The 12,087-nt window shown below is 50.0% G+C and overlaps 1 protein-coding gene across 2 annotated transcripts in view; it reads right to left on the reverse strand.

The window, feature by feature from the left end:
• Positions 1-12,087, reverse strand: part of EXD3 (exonuclease 3'-5' domain containing 3) — a 309,435-nt gene that overhangs the window by 62,463 nt on the left and 234,885 nt on the right. The gene's annotated exons all lie outside the window — the stretch shown is intronic.

Below are 12,087 nucleotides of genomic sequence, written 5' to 3' on the forward strand. Positions count from 1 at the left end.
CTGCACACCAGTGAAAATGTCCCTGATCTGCTCCAAACTACCCCTGCTCTGACATCCATAATGACTCATTCCCTACCAGTAACATCATTTTCAGGCACCAACTGTTTCCTTCTCAGCTCTGATCCAGCTCACCCCCAGCCCAGGGGCTCCTCTGCCTGTCACAGCCAGGCAAGTTCACTGGCTCCAGTGGAAGCACAACCCTCATTCCTCCCTGTGCTGTGCCAGGGGAGCCTGCAGGTCACTGCCTCAGCTCCTGCATGCAGAGAGAAGAGACTCTCAAGGTCATGGCAGGAGCCTCTGCCTGTCATCCTAAAATCCAAGAATGGTTTGCCTTAGCTCATCTGGTTCTACCTCTGCCATGGGAAGGACACCTTCCACCAGGCCAGGTTGCTCCAAGCCCCATCCAACCTGGCCTTGCTCTATTACCCTCTGTGTTTTATTACCTTCAGATCTGTGTTGGACATGTGGAGAGAGGCTCTTACAGGCACTCTAATTACCTCTGTACTGAGTGAAACTACATCTATTTTCCTTTTTAACTTTACTACCTTCAGCAAATCAGTTTATTAAATATCTTCCCAACTCCTTGGTGTAAGGAATAACAACAGCAATGCAAACAAGTCCAAACCCACACGCGTTCAGGATGTAACACCCTCTCTGACTTGGGGAGTAGCTCTTCATGAATTTAGGCTGGAAGATACTTCCAAACCTACCAGCTCATGTCTGATGTCTGTCCTCTGCAGAGCTAAAATAAGACATACACTAAGAAACCACCAGCCCTAGGTAAGTCTGGAGTCCTCTCATCTTTTGAGAGAAATGAGAGCTGGAAGGGTTTTAGTGACTACTGACATTTCTCCAGCAGGTTCTCTTCCCCAAGTGAATGCTCTGCATCCTTAATGCATCGATTGCTAATTAAGTCATTAGAGGCCACAGGATACCTGGGCCAGAAGCTGCCTGAGCTTTCCAGAGCACAGGGCACATGGCAGGTGCCAACTGATGAGCATGGACTGAAGAATGCTGTCATCTCAGGCCTCTGCAGGGGGATTTGCTGTCATCCAAAAGCCTGGCACAGCTCATTCCAAACAAATCTACCGAAATATCTTTGCAAGTTCCATGTCATATCCAACAAGTCCCTCAGACACACATGGGAATGGAGATGGGACTTGTGTGTGGAGCTTGCCTGGGACCAGTCTGCAGTGCATGATTTGTCTCCCTGTGTTACCTTTTGAGTTCTTACAAACTGACTCATAATGGATCAGATCTGTTTTTTTCTAGGGACTAATTTAAGATTCAGTATTTTGCCACACAGCTTTGGACAAAACAGCCCATTAGATTTTTGCTTTCTGCCTTGGATGAAGCCCTTAAGTGGCTGTTTCCAGAACATTTCTTTAAAAAGCTATAAAATCTCTGCCCAGTTGCTTTATTTCACATGCGTTTGCATCAGCTTGTTGTTGGCTTGTGTTCCCCTTCCCTGCCATACCTGACTGGAAGTGCCATGCTCTCTACCTGTGCAAGTGCTGCTGTTGTGAGCAGCAAACAAAGCAGCTGTGTGTCATCACTTTAATGGGATAAACCTTTCTGCTTTTAGGAGGTCATAGGAGGCAGCAGGAGAGACCATGGAGGCCCTGGAGATGGAAATGATCCATGAATCTCTTGGAGTGATTTGGATGTGACCTGCCCTTGGCTTGCACAGCCCGTGGCATGTGGCTCAGCCCTGCTCCCAGCAGAGCTCTCTCACCGTGCCATGGGTCCCACCTGCTCACCCACCTCTCTGCTCTTCTTCTGTCCACGAGTTTATCCACTCGCTGGCACTTTGTTCTCTTGCAAAGCCTTGTCACTGAGAGGCAGGGAGATGACAGGGCTGGCAGTGACAAGTGACATAGGAGAAGGCAAGGCCACTGCCTGGGCACTGCCCTGTCACATTCACTGTGTTCCCTCCCCTGTGTCCCGGCCCTCACCGGATATCCACCCTCCTGCTGCACCCTGTGTGTGTCCTGCTGTCCCAGCTGTCTGCAGACACTGCCCTGGGACAGGAGGGCTCCTTCATGGCTATTTTTGTCCATGAGGATGAACACTTCCCTCTTATGTACACAGCAAAGCAGAGAGCTTGTGTTGGACTGGGAACAGACAGGGAACATCTGGGGCACACCCCTGTTTCTGCCTTGCTGTGTGAGCCCAGCACCATGCCCTAATATGTTAAAAATTCAGATGGATTTGGGTGCAGATGAGGCACGTGGGGGCCACATCTGCACCCTAAGCTGTTCTTGCACTGACCTGTGGAGATGGAGAGAGCTGGAGCTGTGTCCCATTTCTTTCCTGGGGACACGGATCTGGCCAGCTCATGGGTTTAGATTCATCACTGTGAGGGAGGGAGAAGGAAGCAACAGGAAATCTCCCTCCTGTGCTGTGCTTGGAAAGCACAGGGACCCTTTGGGCAGAGCGCCTGGGCACAGCTGTGCTGGCACATCCCCAGTCCTGGCATGTCACTGGCTCTGGCTGTCACCATTGCCCCGAGGTCCTCCCCAGCTCTGGAACACCAGTCACTGTCACTGCTGCCCCGAGGCCCCCAGTGCTGAGCTCTGATAAAGAGTTAAGGCGCTCTCGGAGGCGGCTCTGTGAGAACATTTCTCAGAGGGCAGTGCACTTTTATTCGAAATAATTTTCCATTCCATTTATATCTATATCATAGGAGGTGGCTGCAGGGTCTCAATTTTCCATCGCCCCAGACCTCATTTTCCTGCCTGGGCCTGACCCCTGCTCAACTTCCCCAAGAATAACAGGGAAAAGTTCAATGGAAGTGAAGGGGCCGCAGGGCTGAGCTCCCACTGCTGTAGGCACCCAATTAGGCTCCTTTGTTAACAGAAGACATTAGATATACAGAACATATACATTTATATACACATATTATACATGTATTATATATAACAGAATACATACATTTATATGTATATGGGAAAGGCCTTGGAAGAAATGTACCTGAAAAGGGATTTCCAAGTAAATAGGGCAAGATTGGAGCTCAGGGCATGCTGCAGTCTGATCCAGGTACTATTCACTGCCCATTTGCACACCTGCATACTTGAATTTCAATAGCCAGCTGACAAAGATGAAAAAAAGGGTTACCAAGGACAAGAAAGGGATAAACTGTAAGTAGCAGATGTGGATAGAGAATCTTGTCCTAGGTGTGGATCAGACATTTTAAATGCTTCTGAGTGATAATGGAGGTATTAGAGTTTGCTACTTTGACAATGGTGAAATTATTTTTGTTAAAAATATTTTGACGGTAAATAATAATTTTTATTAAAATATTTTTAGTTAAAAACATTGGAAAGCATCCTGATGTTTTCTTATGGTATTTGGGAGTGAGGGGATCCTTCTTGACCAAAAATACAGTGTTCAGGTAAGAAGCCTCAACGAGGTGAGAAGCTCCATGTAAAACACATCTCTGGACTGTAGGTCATGTTCTGACCAGCCTCTCATCCAGCACCTGCCATTCCTCTGGCACAGGGGGTTCAGATGTTGTCACCCCTGAGTGGGGATGGACCTGGCCCAGGACAGGCCTGACCCCAACATGGTGCACCTGCTTTCACAGAATCACAGACTGGTTTGGGCTGGAGGAGACGTTAAAACTCATCTCATCCCACTCCCCTGCCATGGGCAGGGACACCTTCCACTAGCCCAGGCTGCTCAGAGACCCATCCAACCCGGCCTTGGACACTTCCAGGGATGTGGCACTTCCAAGGATGGGACTGCTGGACACGGGAGTGTGGTATCTCCTCTTAACCCACCCACTGCTTTCTCTGGAGAGGGCACACCATATCCTTCATCCTAATCCCAATAAATGCACTGAGGTTCTTCACCTGACAGACCAGACACAGCGATTCCCCACACAGAGACCCCAGGGATGTGCTTCTGGAAGGTGTCAGCAGGGGTCATGGACAGCACTGTCCAGCAGCACCAACTCAACACAGGAGGAAGGAAAAAACATGTTTATGTGTCAGAAAAAAACCTACTGTATAAAAATGCCTTAATCAAACTTAATCAGATGATCTTCCATGAAAGTCTGGTGAAAGGCAGCATCTAAGGAAAACCCTGGCTTCTTTTGCTGCATCACCACTCTCAGCTGATTGAGTTTTAAACACGAATGGCTGTGTCTAGCATGCACCTTTGAAAGCACTGGAGGTGATTTTCAGTTTCCTGCAGCCCTGCAGCTTTAGGAAGTCTCAGTTACACTATTCTCTCCTTTCCTTCCCACACAGCTGCCTCCTCCCAAAGGGCTCCAGGCACTGGAAGCAGTCAAGGTCATATGAACGGCATCGGGTGCCAGGGACTGGCATGGGACGGAAAGGTTCTTCCCTCGGCATCTATTCAGTCAGGCACGTGTCACCTACAGGATACTTTACTACTTGGTTTTCTCAGCAGGAGCTACAGGACTTCACACTATCAGGCCACTCGAACCTGTTGCACTCAGCAATTTAGCTGCACACCCTATGAACAACCATGTTCCACCTCCATCAGGATCCTTCTCCCTTTGCTGTGACAGGAAGGAAATGCTCCAGCACTGGACCTTCACAGAACAGCAGCTTGTTGTTTAATTAAGGAGTTATTTGATGTCATTTTTAGCTTCTGCACCTGCCTGTTCAATACACACCTACTGCAATGTCATGGCTGTTGATCCACTTGGATACCAAACCTGACAGTCAAACACAAACCCCACAGTACAGATGGTGCCTGAGGCTGTGCAGGAGCTGCTGAAACAATGACCCAGAAAAAAAGAAACTGCAAGGAATGAGTATGGAAGACACTAGTGGGCAAAAGCAGGGGAAGGGAAAAAGTGAAGAGATGCCTGGAAGTGATGCTCTACACCCCTTTGTGATGGGAGTACTCCTCTGCATGGGCCCAGCATGGGCTCCTCTCCATGGGCTCCTGATAGCCCAGCACAGGCCATTCCTCTGGTTAAATCAGAAACAAAATATTGAGAAACAAAGATACAGAATTGAGAGTTTAACACATCTGCCATCCCCACAATTCCACCATGAACACACTTGCTGGACTGTGGCTAAAAGGGTGCAGAGGACTGAATATCTGTCCTGTGGTGAGCAGTGTGACCATGGGAAGGGACACTGCCTAAGGTGGCACTTGACAAGGTCTGAGCTCCTGAATCCTGAGTGGAGCCTGCTGCCAGAACACAAATATCACCACAGCCCTGCACACCTCCACGTCCTCACAAACCTCACAATGCTGGGCAGCTTTGCTATGGAAACAGGAGCTAACAGCGAGCTGAGGTGGGTGTATCCCAACTGGAGACCCAGTGATTCCCAAACAAGCTTTCTGAAGAGCCAAGTGAGTGATAATACCTGCTGACAACACTTCAGTGCCAGCTTACATCCAGATTCTCACTAACAGCATCAAAGGACCCCCAATACAGAATTTAAGCTCGACCAGAAACTTCTAAACTTGTAAATTTCTCCTGAGGGTGCCAACAGCATTTAAACTGATACTTGCAGAACTGTCTCAGTCTTCCCTCACTCCATAACAAGTTGTTTCCACGACGAAGGTGCTCTGAGCATGCTTGTCACAGCAGACATAGCCCCACAGCTCAGACCAATCACAGATTGGTTTGTGTTGAAAGCTCATCTCATTCCAGCCCTCTGCCATGGGCAGGGACACCTTCCACTAGACCAGATGCAACTCATGCAACTCCACTGCTGCACAGATGCCACAGGGCAAAGTCACACTTGGCCCCACACAAATCACCCTGTACTTCCCAAACAAGACTTTTGGGATGGCTGTAGGTACATCCTTGCAGCTGGCTGCTTCTTTAGCCCCCTGATTCTGAGCCCCAACACAGCTGCAGCTGCCTGTGGACTGCACCTCCCAGATGCTGAAGTGATGCACAGTCATTGGGCACACTGCCATGCTTGGTAGAGTTTTATATTTCACAGTTTTCAGTAACTTCACAAGAGTCATAAAGTAAAAGCAAAACCCAACAGTGTTACTGAGTGCAGAGGGATTGAGGGACACAAGGAATCACCAGTTTGTAAAGCTGATGGTGCCTGTAACCACGAATGCCCTCGGCTCTGCTTTGGGTTTCAATCCATCCCCAGAGGGGATTTTTCCACTGTCAGGTGTCACTGACTGGTTGTGAGCCCAGGGGTGTCCAAAGGTTACCCTGAGCTATGCTTGCCCCTCAGGCAGGAGCCCCACACCTGCAGCTCCATGTGCAGCTTCACAGCCAGCCCAGGAATTAAACAAATCACAGACAGTGCTGTCACCCCAAACAGCAACAGCAGAAGGAAGGGGGGAGCACCCCAATCCCACACCAGCTGCAGCTTCCTGTTTTCGTCACTCAAAGCAGTGCAAACCCTCCACTCTTCTCCATAAGGAACTCCTGAGGTAGGGAAGAGAGTCCTGGACATCTCCTGCCTTCTTCACACTGGGCTTGTCAAGTTGGCAGGGAAACACTAAACACTTCTCTAGACTTCCTAAATGTCAAGAAAATCTTTACAGGGCCCACTTGTGCCGAGCAGAGCCGCCAGCCCCGAGGGCAGCCCGGCACCCTCGCCTGGCGCTGCCTGGCATGCAGGGCAAGCAGTTTTATTAAACATTTGTGGTTTTCCTACTGAAAAACACACTGAAAGATTAATGCCAAGAAGAGACTCCTCTGGGGCTGAAACTGTCAGGGAGCCAGGACACAATGAAGAATACAGCCTGCCTGTCCATTCCTTCCCTGGTATTTTACAGCCAGAGAGATCAGTTCCAGTCTAGCCAGGACTGGGACAGGGTTAGAGGGAATCTGGGCTAATGCTGACCATGCTCTGGGGACACAAGAAAACTTCAGGATCTCACTTGTGAACATTTCTCCAGCAAATACATTCAAATAAAACCTTTTCCCATGTATGTTTTTTTGTGCTTTACGGGACCGCCAGGGTCTCCAGTTTTCTCCAGGCTGCAATCACAGCCTTGCCATGCCTCCAGCTGCTGAAATCCTGTGCTAGGCATGGAAATGGGCTGAGAGCTCAGCTCCTGGGAGGCTTCCAGCAGGGCTGGAGTGGGGTGGTGATGCCAGCAGAGCAGCCAGGCTGGAGGAAGGACAAGTGACATCCCAGGCCTGGTGTGTCCCGTGGCCATCCCCGGTCTGGGGGGTGTGTGGAGCCCCCCGCAGCCCCGGCCAGAGCGTGGGCGGTGGAGCTGCCGCAGCATCACCCGGCAGTTCTTTCCAGCCTCAACTATTACACGGTAATGAAGGTTTTCTAATGAGCTGTTTAAATAGTAATTAGAGGCCAGCACTGAAGAGGGAGATAAGTCTTGTGGGTATCTCGCCCTGCAAGAAAAGACCTGATAAGAAAGAAGTGAATGATTTTCTTCTGGGATCAATTCCAACGAGCAATTATCCCCTTGATACCATGCTGCTTAATCAGGAGCAGGCTGAAAAAACACTTGACAGGGGCAGGCAATGAATGAGACACTTTCCCAGCGTTTTCCAAGGGAAGGCTGGAGGCTTTATGCTAGTACCTGAGATAGGAGATGATGCAGAAAATGCTGAGAGCTCATTCAATTTTCATAAAATAATCATCAATGTTTCTTTTTAAAAAGCTTCACAGAGAAAGAAGAATTATCAAGTTCATTTCCTGATGGGTTCCCATCGCAGCTATTCAAGGGGTTTATTTTATTTCACATGCTGGGCTTTAGTGACTGAAATGCTGACCAGGAACCCAGCCACAACCTTTGCTGTTTTGGGCAGGATGACGGTGTTTGGCTGGAGCAGCTCTGCCCTGGCAATTACAGAACAGATGAGCTGAGCAGTGACAGTTGTGCAGGATAAGATGACTCACAGACTTGGCTGAAAACTGCCTGGTTATCCTCTGATGTTGTCAGAGTGTTAAGTAAGCTCGAACATTTTAATGGGTTTATTTTCTCACCATTCTACTGCCTCAGGTGATCCTTTGTGTTGCAACACGAAATACTGTATCATGGGATTATTAAAAAAAAAGACAGGGATGTGCTCAAATCATCATTTTTTTCTGTCAGCCTCTGCCAGTGCCAGTATCTGGTAGCGACGCTGGCACATGTTGCACACAACAATTGATGCAAAAAGGTTTGGCAAACTGCAGAACTAACAGCCAGGAGGGATTTCTTTTAAGGCTGGAGTATTACTCACTCTCTGCAGTGCAGTGTAGCCAGGAGAGATAACTGTACAGCAGGACACAGGGACAAAGTCTGCTGCTCACTTGGGCGTGTGGGGCATGGTGAGGACACCCCGAGGGGTGCAGCCCTGGGAGCCAGAGCACGTGGCCCTGCAGTCACTGGCACAGGCAAAAGAAAACCTGCAATGTGTGCTCTGCCCAGGCACACCTTGGTGACAGGAGATCACACACAGGAGGAACCCTCAGCCCGAGCTGGAAGGCACTATGTTACCCAGGCTGGGCTTTGCTCCCACACTGCCCTGTCCCCTAGTCCCAACAGCATCTGAGGTGGATTTTTTTTTCCACTGGACCAAGGTGTGGAAACCTGTTTTCTGGGGGATTTAGAGCCTTCTTCTAATTTCCAGCCTGGCTTCGCTCATGGCTCTTTGCATCTTCATTCCTATGCACTGTTGGCTCAGCTCCAGCCTCTCCTCTCTCCCCCATGCACATTCCCCCTCGCAGCCAGCCCCTCTTTGTAGCCCCCACTCCAGGGTCTCCTCTTGTATGAAAGCATCTTCATTTCCCTGATCTGCCTACACATTTCCCTGCAGCTCCCATCTCACTGTTTGGGACCAGAACCGGTCACTCTCATGAGTCAAGGATAAATCAGAGCAAAGACCCTTCCAGCCCAGGAACGCTCCAGGACACTCAACGGGCACTGATGCCTGGGGTACAGCTTCATGGTACAGCAGAGTCAGCTTCAAAGCTCCCTGCTGTCAAGAAGGGACATCTCAGGAGCTCCCCTTCCCTGAACCCCTTTCTAGTGCCTTCTCACACCGTCAGACTGGTCCTGGCACAACCTCAGACCCCACAGAAGCCACACCCCTTGCAAACATGGAAAGATCCCTCTTTTCTTTCTTTTGGCAGGTTTGTTTTCTGCCATTGCAGAGCACTGAACTGGCTCCCTGGCTGATCAGAGGGGCCTCGGGACTGCTTGGGCTCAGCACAGCACACCAGGGAGAGCTGAGGTGGAGCAGGACCTTCAACAGCAGCAGCGATGAGTTCAAGTGAGTCAGGTCATCCCATGACATCACATCCTGAGAGATGGAGAGTGAAAATGGAAATGGAAGAGTGAACCCTCCACAGCTTTCAAGAATGAACATGCTCAGGACACTGGGGAACACAGACAGCCCTGTCACAAAGAGAGGCCTCTGCCCCACGTTTGGTTGCTACATGATCACACCACCACAGGCCCCAGATGTAGACACACATCGTGCAGGAAGAGGCAGCACAGCTTCCCCTCCTCTCCTCCCTCTGCCCAGTTCCACTGGCCCCAGGGCTGACTCGTTCTCTGGGGTCTTCCATGTTGCTGGATTTATTGGACTCTGGGTGACCATTGGCTCCACACGAGAGCAGAAATCCAACTGTACATCCTCTCATGTATCACTCTTTGACTCACTCACTTCATCCTATTGCTTGTTTTCCTATCCTGAAGGGCATCTCATTCTTTGTGTGTAATTTCCCCCAACTCCTTTGTTTTGATGATGATTACCAATTACACGTAATCATCAAATTTCATTAGCAACTTCTATGTTTTGTGCCAAGGCCATTAAAAATGTCAAACAACATCATTTCCATGGCCAATTTTTGAGAAAACCATCTAAGCACAGTCCTCAGAGCCCATCACTTTCCTCTCTCAAAGGATTTAGTATTCTCCTTTACTGCAGACCAGACAACTTACATGTATCTTGTCTGCTTTGTCGAGAAGTTCAGGTTTTTTATCTACTCTGGCATCATTTCCTTTCACAAAACCCCTATCTCATCCATTTTCCATGTTCTTAATTATTCTCCATTTTAATCTTTATTCTGAAGTTTTGCATACTCACAGATTCAGGCTAACAGACACCTATGTGCCAAGAACACCTTCTCCCTGGACCAGTCCACAGGCCTTGTTTGCTGTTCCCCAGCCAAATGACTCAGCCCCTGTGCTTTGAGAGAATTATTACAAACCCTTCTTCCATGACTTCAGCTTTGTGTGGCCCTTTCCCATTCCTGGAGGAGAAGGTAGTTGTTCCTACCTGTTTCCATCCTCAAAGATCCTTGCCTGCTGAGTCCACATTGGTTGTGGCATTGGTTGTGTCCCCAGTGCCACAAAACCTGGGCAAAGTTTTCATGGGGTTTTTTGGGACTACACATAGATTATCCTACATCTCCATGCCATCCTCAGCCATGAGCCCCACTTCTCCTTTCCTGCTTCCTCTTTCATTTAGATGTCTGGACAATTTCCAAGAGTTGTGCAACCCATCCTTTGCTATTTCCTTTAATAACCTTGGCAAAGTTGGATTTTGCCATGCTTTCAGACTTGCTTGCTTTACAAAAATTCCTTTTTAGTGTTGCTTTTTTCTCTCTTGCCTATGGACTCCCAGTCTCCCTCAGCAGCATCTTGTCCTCCCACCCACCAGCCTGGAGCCCATTCCTTGGCCTCGCAGACCCTCCAGACCCTGCCCCACCACCATGGGCAGCAGGCAGGGCCTGTTGTCAGCAGGAGGGAGCTGCTGGTGACTCACAGCCTTCCTGGCTGCAAAGCCATGGCCATCCTGTTTGTGTCGGGACAGGGGAGTGGGAGCCTTTGCCAGAGATGCTTAATCCCACCTCAGACCTTGCAGGTGGGCAGGAATGTCCTGGTGGAGGGAATGGTGAGCCTCAAAACCTGCTCATCAGCTAAAAGCCCTCCAGTCCACACGTCAGAGGTGCACCTTGAGCCTGCGCTTGCGCCCACCCCAGCTGGTCCTTTGCAGCTCCATGGGCCAGGGCAGATTCCTGGAATCCCATGGAACTTGATAACCATTGCTATTATTTTTAGATCCTTCCTTTCAGCCCCTCTCTGGAGCAGGCTGAGGCTGTGCAAGCTGTGCTGCATGGAGTGCCTGCACTGCAAACCCACAAATATCCACAAAATTGGAGGAAAGAGGTAGGCGGGAAAAGGGAAACCCTAGGAAATTGCCCTGGGAAACAGCTCTGTGCCAGCATTCCTTGCTGCAGGAAGAGTGCCCTGGTCACCACCAAAGGCCTGCCAGAAAGTCCTGCCCACACACCAGCTCATGGATACTGGTGCAAACCCCCGGGAGCAGGACTCCAAACCTGCACTTTTGCATAAAGTCACTCCTCTGGAGCACCTTTCCTGGGACAGCTCTCCCCTCTGGTGGAACAAGACATGTGAGCCTTAGTCGGCTGCGTGCTCCAGCCACAGGCTGCCCGTGCACCATGCTCAAAGCTTTGCTACCTGAGGTGGTTTTTACCAGAGAGCAGCAAAGGGAAGTGCTTCAAAAGAGGATGAGAAACATTGCAGCTCTTGGAATGGCTCCAGCCTTGGCTGGGAAGTTGAGACATGCCTTGGAGGGGATGGGAGTCCCCTTGGAAGATAATCAGAGATTTTGCGTCTCTCTTGCTTCCTTCTATTTATAAAGTCAGGGAAACCAGAAAGATGGTTCTCCACCCCCACCCCACACAACAGCCTCTGCTCATGGCAGGACTGAGGGACACCTCGATGGGAGGCTCCAGCTGGCCCTTCAAAAACTGCTGCTGGGGGATGTGGGGCTCAGGCTGCAGGGAGTTTCCAACCCCCTCTGTGGCCAAGAGCAGGACAGTGAGATGCAGTGCTGGAGGGATCTCCGTTCCCAAGGGCTAATCCCCACCATGGGGCACACATACCCTGAGCATGCAGGATGCTGGTGCAATGCCAGACCCTGGAGCACAAGGAAAGGCCACTTTGACAACTTCTGTTCAACCAGAGATGCCCATGGTGTGCTCAGCACTGCTGAGCTCCCCAGTCAGCCTCATACTGGCCCCTCATCACATCACAGCAATCCACCCATGTCTGCCACCCCTCTAAGCCACCACAGTGCTCCACAGGCACAGTCACACTGGCTGGAAGGGCTCATCCAGACCAAGTCCCGTGTCCATGGAT

Source organism: Pithys albifrons, chromosome 20 (genome assembly GCF_047495875.1).
Source record: "Pithys albifrons albifrons isolate INPA30051 chromosome 20, PitAlb_v1, whole genome shotgun sequence".
NCBI classification, from domain to species: Eukaryota; Metazoa; Chordata; class Aves; order Passeriformes; family Thamnophilidae; genus Pithys; species Pithys albifrons.